This window comes from Bactrocera latifrons, unplaced genomic scaffold (genome assembly GCF_001853355.1).
Source record: "Bactrocera latifrons isolate USDA-ARS-PBARC rearing strain unplaced genomic scaffold, ASM185335v1 scaffold_75, whole genome shotgun sequence".
NCBI classification, from domain to species: Eukaryota; Metazoa; Arthropoda; class Insecta; order Diptera; family Tephritidae; genus Bactrocera; species Bactrocera latifrons.
The window spans coordinates 277,747-284,343 of NW_017537434.1; positions in this window are offsets into that span (position 1 = coordinate 277,747).

Consider the following 6,597-nt stretch of genomic DNA (forward strand, 5'->3'; position numbering starts at 1 on the left):
GTATAGTATCATAGTATATCTTCAATTCACAATTTTATGATGCGCTAAACGACTCTGTTCTAAATAAATTTTTGCGAATTTCTAGGCCACCGTGATAATCAGTATAGACTTGACTGACATGATGGAATATTCTGCATACTCCTTCCAATCATAACCTATGCACATTTTTCTCTCCACACCCACAGTTTTCGTTGTGAAATTCTAAGGTTTTTCCTTGTGAAATTTGAAGGTACATCGACAAAAACTGCTAGCATTTCATTACAAAATGTAAAGCGTAAAAAAATAGCTGTTGATCTAAGCAGAGATATCATCATGGAAAGACTTACGCCTGAAAAATGTCTGCAATTGTTCGCAACAACTCGGACTGGCAGATGTTACGACGACATCTTAAATTGAAAGCGTAAAAAATATAGCTTATGAAAAGACTGAAGCCGCTTAACCTTCCCAAGTCACATGGCTCTTGAAAAGATCCAAGAAGATCCCACGTTTTCGAGCCAAATTTTGTTTAGCGATGAGGCTCATTTCTGCCTCAATAGGTATGTAAAAAAGCGAAATTCCCACATCTCGGACGAAGAATAACCTGAAAAGTTTCAAAAGCTATAATTTCGTCCAGATAAAACAACGGCTTGGTGTGGTTTATGGGCCGGGGGAATCAACAATCCATATTTCTTTAAAAATGATGTCGATGGGAACGTAACCGTCAATGGTGACCGTTATCGCGCCGTGATGACCGATTATATCATACTTGGAATTGAAACTCTTGATCTCGGCCTGAAAAGATTCAAAAGCTGTAATTTCATCCAGATAAAACAACGGTGTGGTTTGGAATCCGGTGGAATCATCGATTCATATTTCTTAAAAATTGATGTCGGTATCCCGGCATGATAACCGACTATTTGATGCTTGAAATTGAAGATCGTGATCTCGGTCAGATATGGTTTCAACAAGACGGCGCCACTTCCTACACAACGCTTCAATTAATGGATTTATTGAGAGAACAATTCGGTGAGTAGATCATTGCGTGTTTTGGACCGTTATCAGACCGTTAGACTAGGGATATGTAAAGTCTAAAGTATCGATTCAGGCCTTGGAACAAAACATCACGCGTATCATTAGCCAGTTACCAGTCAAAATGCTCGAACAAGTCATCAAAAATTGGACTTAATGTGTGGATCATATGGGATCACCCTTTATAACTGTTTCCTCAGAAGTAGAGAGAAATCTATGGCCTTTCAGTAAATAATATATGTTGACCTTTAGGTCATTAGCATTATTAGAGAAAAATTTCTATCTTCGAAGTCACTCTAAATGTTGGTGGAGTGCAGAATTGGAACACTTTAATCCATACACATGCTGATCGTATATTAGTAGCTGCTCAGCATACACATGGAATCTGCAAAACGTAGATAAAGTTGGAGTGCACTGAATTCAGTTTAATCTTAGCTTTCGATTGTGAGTTTTCTCAGGTATCGAAACTTGGGATTTGGCTTGCACTCTCTCCCTCCTCGTTTCATCTTAACTCAAAATCTCTGGTGATTTTTCTAATATCCACCGTCCTTTACTCTCAATTCTACAGGTTTTTTATTATTCTATTTTATCCACAATCCCACTTTGGGTGGCATCTATCACCCGCAGCTTTCCTAATATCAGCCATGTGTCAATTTATCTGTGTAAGAATTTATTTTCCAGCTAAGTGCCGCAGACAATAAAACAGCAGAAACGAAATGACGCAAACAGAATAATCATAATTGTTTTAAAATGGTAATAAAAAGTGTTGGTTCAACAAAAATGTATTTACGTGAAATAAAATCATAGAAACGGGAGAAGTGGGAGAATGAAAATATTTTAAAGCACGCGTCAGTGATACGCACGATGGCACGATGACTGCTCGGGGAGAAGTGTTTGTCGACTAAATCGTAGTTAAATGACGCGTCTTAGACATAAAGCGAATGAGTGATTTTTAGACGTTTTTTAAGACTATTTTTATAACAGAATATAAGAGCATGCTCAAAGGTAATTTAGATTTGTAAGTGAATAAGTTGGTAAGGAGAGATAGTATGGTGTTGTTGGAGACTTCGACTATCGAGGCAGATATAGAACGTTAGAGAAACGTGTGTCCAAAAAATAAGGTGACATTTGAATTTTAACTGCGCACGTCGAAGGAGAATTTTTTTTTAGGTTGATAGTACTGTCAGTCACATTTAGGTCAAAAATATTCCATAGTGTTTGAGGTACGTGTCGTTTTGTGAGCTGCTAAAAGCGAGTTTTTCGTTTTTTGCGATGTTGAAATTTGTTGAGCAAAGAATTTGCATTAAATGATCATTTCGCCAAAAACTCAACCCATATCGTTCCGCAACCACCGTATTCACCTGATCTGGCGCCGTGCGACTTCTGACTGTTCATCAAGCGCAAAAGACCGCTTCGGGGACACCGTTTTTATACGAATTTCAAGCCGCAGCGAAGACGGAACTGAAGGCCATCCCGGAAARTGACTACAACCAGTGTTTCGAAGATTGGAAAATCCGTTGGCATAATGTACTACATCTAGTGGAGATTACTTTGACGGGGATGAAATTGATTTGGAAGAATAAATAAAGAATTTCCAAGATAAATACAATGTCACCTTATTTTTTGAGAACAGTATTTGGAAAATATGGAAGTTGGAATTTTTTCAACCGCAGTGGCACTGTTTCCCCAAATAGTATAATGGTATGGACATAAGCAGATTATATTGACATTGTTGGCATTAAGAACAGAGATGTCGGGGTAGCCTTTTACAGTATAAAAAAGGAGCGAAAAAGGTTGCTCTTGTGGTGAACGAGGGCAAGACAAAGATCTGGAGGTCTGGAGGCCGCATACAAAGATTCTTGCCGCTCCCACTACAGTCGAGTATACGGAACCGGAACGGACCCTAATTTTTATCTGGCCAAGAACTGTCAAACCGGCAGATTTCTGACGTTACAACAACAACAACATTCCTCATCTATATATTTCTTAATAAACTACCATGTGCCAGGTTAAAGTGTTTTTCCACTAAAATGTTTACTTAAATATCCGCTGCACGACTGGCGCCCTGGCAAAACGCAAATACAGCAGAGTAGTGGAAATTTAAGAGTTAGGCAGCCGAATCATAAAGTCCAAATCTTATCAAAACGTAAGTGTCTAAAACTGACAACGAAAATCCTAGCTAAATAGCGCACAACGGCGCAGTGTATTTGTTGACTTTCTCTTCTCGTTCGTGTCATTTTTAATTAAAATACGTATGCACATATGCAGATTTTATGCATATGTATGAGTGAGTGCGCAAATGTGCCTACAACTATCAGCCATGTGGCAGCACATTTGAATTTGGCACGTCGACACACCTGAGGCCGGCTTGAGCTAGCAAAATGTGTGTTCCATTTTTCATACTCATACTCATACAAAGAGACATATTATATTTAGGCTCGCTGTGTGTCTATATAGACTTAGATAACTGCATTTATTTTTAAAATCTGTCATGTGACTAGGTTGTTGTGAGTGTGTGTGTGAGTGTGTGGGTGTGGGTGTGTGGTTGCTCAACTTTCGCCTGCCGCCTGTCATATTAATTAATTAAGTTGGCCGAAAATCTCGTCACAGACGCCTCTATTGTAATAGTGCCTCGCATACACAGATCCATAAATGTTTGTATTTTAATTTTATGCGGTTATGACCTTTTTCTCTTTTAATCAATTTTTTTTTTTTTCAAAATTATTTGCTGTTTAGGCTGCTTATTATCTAGGGTTGCATTATTTGAGTTTTTAATGTTTAAAGTCTCGTACTAGAGCATACAAGTTGGAGCATAATACTATGAAAATGGTTTTTAAGCATTTAGTTTGTCATTAAATCATACTTAAGGGGAACGATACCCATGACTTACACCAAGACTATTTTTGTTAATATCATGACATTGAATTTTTAAAGTGTTGTGTTTTCCATTTTCTTATATTTCTTCAAAAGGATCTTTCGACTCCGCGAGCGGTAGTAGCTGACTAGCGTCCGTCAATCTCACTCAAAAGGATCTTACGACTGAGTAAGCGCTAGTAGCTGACTAGCGTCCATCAAGCTCACCTGAGACTCAATTCTTCTTCTTCTTAATTRGCGTAGACACCGCTTACGCGATTATAACCGAGTTAACAACAACCTGGTCCTTTTTTGAATGAAATTCAAGATAATCGTCCTGGAGTGATCTATTGAATTTACCATACCATCAGTAAACACTGATCTTTCACGGAGCTTCATTGATAAAAACTGAATTAAGTTCATCTATGTATTGTTGCAGACATAATCCACTTCGATTCGCGATTTAATTCTACTTTTGGAACAAGATGAATATTTTAAGTTACTGTAAACAACTCAAATAGCACTCATATGTCAATCCGTTCTTAGTGTGTATGAAAAAAATGTCGTAATGAAAATAATCATTAGAAAAACCACTTCTTAACTCGGCGATCTGGCGTTCAAAGGATTTCGGAATAAAGTCAAAAAATACCAGGATGTCGTAGGACCTAGAATCTCTGACTTTAATAGCTATTTAAAACAAGGAACCGCTCGAAGAAATGAAAATACTGCGGCCGATGAGCCAAGTGTTGCTGAAGACCATAATTAGTTGACTCCAAGACGTTCGCAAAAAATAGAAATGTCTCTAATCACAACCTGACGGAGTTTAAGGCAGGATTTGGACTTGCATTCATATATAATTGTTCTCACTCAAAAATTGAAGCCATTGGGCCAACTCATACGTCGCGAATTTGCGGATTTAGCCTCTGGAACAACTTTAAAATGAAAACGATTTTTTTAAAGAAAATTATGCGATGATGCTCATTTTCATCTGAGTGGTGCGGTAAATAAATAAAATTATCGATTCTGGTGCGAAGAAAATCCACCAGTTATTTCTGAACAAGCATTACATTCACCTAAATTGACAGTTTGCTGTGTTTTATGGTCTGGTGGAATCCTTGGTCCAAAGGATCGAAGCTGAAATCAAGCTGGTGACATTGTCACTGTCAATGGAGAGCGGCATAAATCGATGATAACCCACTTCTTATGATGGCAATTTCAAGCAGTCGATATTGCTAGCAACTGGTTCTAACAAGACGAGGCCACGTGCAACATAACTCGTGCAACAACCGAATTATTGTCAGAAAGGTTTGGAGGTTCGATTATTTCAAGAAATTGTGACATTGAATGGTCTCCTAAAAGTTGTGATTTAAAACCATTAAACTACTCTTTGTGGGATTATTTGAAGTCATTGATCGTCAGCAATATACCAGACTCTCTTTAAGCTTTAGATGTCAATATTGAATGTTCTTTTTATGACATGGGACTTGATTTAATGGAAAAAGTACTTGAACTTTGGTTTCATCGAATTTGCTCCTGCAAAAGAAATCGTGGATGCCATGTAAATGATTATATTGGCTTACTTCCCATTAAATAAAAAACATTTGAATTTCCTTAACAATATTCTAACAATTACCTTCCATCAATGCTAAATTCGGTTTCGGTAGTTCGTATTTCTTATTGATTAAAAGCAGTTCTGTCTTTCTGTAATCAAATGCGAAGCAACGTTCAATCGGCTAGTAGTTGAGAATGACGCTAAGATGCCCTTGAACTGGCCTAAACACGGTACCCAATAGCAGCGATAGAAAAGCTTTGAAGCCAGCATAAGATCAGGAAGTAGTCTCGCTCCAACATTGCCTATAAATTCGTTGACCACTTTGTTACCATCAGTTTTCCCACACTTACTGAGACACACACTTACCACATGCTACTAGCATGTAGTTAAGCACTTGCTGGCATTTCAACGCAATAATTACAAATACCAAAATGGCATCCTGGAGTACGTGCCAATATCTGTACTATTTCAGTATTACGGTTGATGCTTATGCCTATTTTTGTCTTATTCGATATTTTCCTTTTACTTCTGCCATATTTTATTCGCCTGTCAATTTTACGTCACCAACACACATGCACTTTTTCTGGTGGCACGGGCACACCGGAATATTGCAACCATTGTGAAGTTGGGCGCGTATGTGTGTATGAATGTGAATATACATTCTATATATATATATATATATATGTGTGTGTTTGTACGTATGTGTGCTATTATAAGTGTGTATGACCGCTTAATTACATACACAATGCAGGTATTATGTGGTCATACGAGTGGCTATGTGCCGACCACTGGAGATTACGACCAGCCGTGAGTCCTCTACTAGCTTTTATATTGCGTTCACACACCTACATTTGAATATATGGTATGTATGTAGTAGCAGCAGCACTCTTGATATCACAATGTCTCCATGGAAGAATTCAAGTGTCAGTTTTACCGTTAATTAATTTCTCAGCTACCAGCCAACCTGCCCGGCCGTCCGACCTCAATATCAATCGCATGACCGCTCAGGTCGATTGCACCATAAATAAGACTGAAGTGATTGCTACGTGGCAAGAGAGAGATAGAATACCTATTTTCTCTTATGTGTGTGTGAGTGTGTCCAGGTTTTTGTGAGGCATACAGCTTGTTTTATCGAACTTTTTACATTTGCTTGTGAATATGATTGTGTGAGAGCAGACTTTTTA